This window comes from Rhamphochromis longiceps, linkage group LG13 (genome assembly GCF_057381845.1).
Source record: "Rhamphochromis longiceps isolate RC_006_pf linkage group LG13, R_longiceps_female_GT1.1, whole genome shotgun sequence".
In the NCBI taxonomy this organism is placed as follows: Eukaryota; Metazoa; Chordata; class Actinopteri; order Cichliformes; family Cichlidae; genus Rhamphochromis; species Rhamphochromis longiceps.
Genome location: NC_140569.1, coordinates 36,526,208 through 36,528,707, shown reverse-complemented (window position 1 = coordinate 36,528,707; position 2,500 = coordinate 36,526,208).

Below are 2,500 nucleotides of genomic sequence, written 5' to 3'. Positions count from 1 at the left end.
CAGAACACCACTGGCAAAATCCTCGTGCCCCTGGTACTCCAGAAAGCACATTGAAATGTGCCCCTGGTACACTGCGCAGAAGAACTGCCACACACACACACACACACGCACGCACGCACGCACGCACGCACGCACGCACTGCTTGTGCCTATGGTACGACAACTTTTCTCGTGCCTATGGTACGACAACTTTTCTCGTGCCTATGGTACAACAATTTTTCTCGTGCCTATGGTACAACAACTTTTTGCCGTGCCCCTGGTACACCGCTCAGTAGCACTTTGCCACACAAACTCTCCTCGTGCCTATGGTACGACAACTTTTCTCGGGCCTATGGTACAACAACTTTCCTCCGTGCCCCTGGTACGACAGCTTTTCTCGTGCCTATGGTACAACAACTTTTCTCGTGCCTATGGTACAACAACTTTTCGCCGTGCCCCTGGTACACCGCTCAGTAGCACTTTGCCACACACACACTCCTCGTACCTATGGTACGACAACTTTTCTCGGGCCTATGGTACAACAACTTTCCTCCGTGCCCCTGGTACGACAGCTTTTCTCGTGCCTATGGTACAACAACTTTTCTCGTGCCTATGGTACAACAACTTTTCGCCGTGCCCCTGGTACACCGCTCAGTAGCACTTTGCCACACACACACACCACTCGTGCCTATGGTACGACAACTTTTCTCGTGCCTATGGTACGACAACTTTTCTCATGCCTATGGTACAACAACCTTTCCCCGTGCCCCTGGTACACTGCGCAGAAACTCTTTGCCACACACACACACCACTCGTGCCTATGGTACGACAACAGGCCCCGGGGACCTACATCGCACCTTGCTCTTGCCTCCCTTACAGCTGAAAAGGTCCATGCTTTTGCCCTGGCCCTTCTGAAATTCCCTCTCCATTTAGCCGAGGCAGTGAGTCGGCCTCCTGTCTCCCTTTACGGTCGAAAAAGATGTGCTCCTGGGCGCGCTGGCCCTGCTGCTACTCACATCGGGCATGGACCTGGACCTCCAGCAGGCCCCGGGGACCTACATCACACCTTGCTCTTCCCTCCCTTGCAGCTGAAAAAGGTCCATGCCTGTGCCCTGGCCCTGCTGAAATTCCCTCTCCATTTAGCCGAGGCAGTGAGTCGGCCTCCTGTCTCCCTTTACGGTCGAAAAAGATGTGCTCCTGGGCGCGCTGGCCCTGCTGCTACTCACATCGGGCATGGACCTGGACCTCCAGCAGGCCCCGGGGACCTACATCACACCTTGCTCTTGCCTCCCTTACAGCTGAAAAAGGTCCATGCTTTTGCCCTGGCCCTTCTGAAATTCCCTCTCCATTTAGCCGAGGCAGTGAGTCGGCCTCCTGTCTCCTTTACGGTCGAAAAAGATGTGCTCCTGGGCGCGCTGGCCCTGCTGCTACTCACATCGGGCATGGACCTGGACCTCCAGCAGGCCCCGGGGACCTACATCACACCTTGCTCTTCCCTCCCTTGCAGCTGAAAAAGGTCCATGCCTGTGCCCTGGCCCTGCTGAAATTCCCTCTCCATTTAGCCGAGGCAGTGAGTCGGCCTCCTGTCTCCCTTTACGGTCGAAAAAGATGTGCTCCTGGGCGCGCTGGCCCTGCTGCTACTCACATCGGGCATGGACCTGGACCTCCAGCAGGCCCCGGGGACCTACATCACACCTTGCTCTTGCGTCCCTTACAGCTGAAAAAGGTCCATGCTTTTGCCCTGGCCCTTCTGAAATTCCCTCTCCATTTAGCCGAGGCAGTGAGTCGGCCTCCTGTCTCCTTTACGGTCGAAAAAGATGTGCTCCTGGGCGCGCTGGCCCTGCTGCTACTCACATCGGGCATGGACCTGGACCTCCAGCAGGCCCCGGGGACCTACATCACACCTTGCTCTTGCCTCCCTTACAGCTGAAAAGGTCCATGCTTTTGCCCTGGCCCTTCTGAAATTCCCTCTCCATTTAGCCGAGGCAGTGAGTCGGCCTCCTGTCTCCCTTTACGGTCGAAAAAGATGTGCTCCTGGGCGCGCTGGCCCTGCTGCTACTCACATCGGGCATGGACCTGGACCTCCAGCAGGCCCCGGGGACCAACATACTCCTCTGCTCTACTCCCCCACTAGCTTTCCTTCTCCCGCAGTTACCCTCCACCACAAATCCAGCATGGCCCTTGCCCTCCAGCAGGCCCCGAGGACCCACATACTCCTCCGCTCTAATCCCCCATGAGCTTTCCTTCTCCTGCAGTTACCCTCCACCGCATATCCAGCATGGCCCTTGACCTCCAGCATGCCCCGGGGACGCACATCCTCCCCTGCTCTAGTCCCCCACTAGCTTACCTTTCTTGTAGTTACGCTCCAGCGCATATCCAGCATGGACCTTGACCTCCAGCAGGCCCCGGGGACGCACATCCTCCCCTGCTCTAATCCCCCACTAGCTTTCCTTCTCCTGCAGTTACCCTCCACCGCATATCCAGCATGGACCTTGACCTCCAGCATGCCCCGTGGACCCACA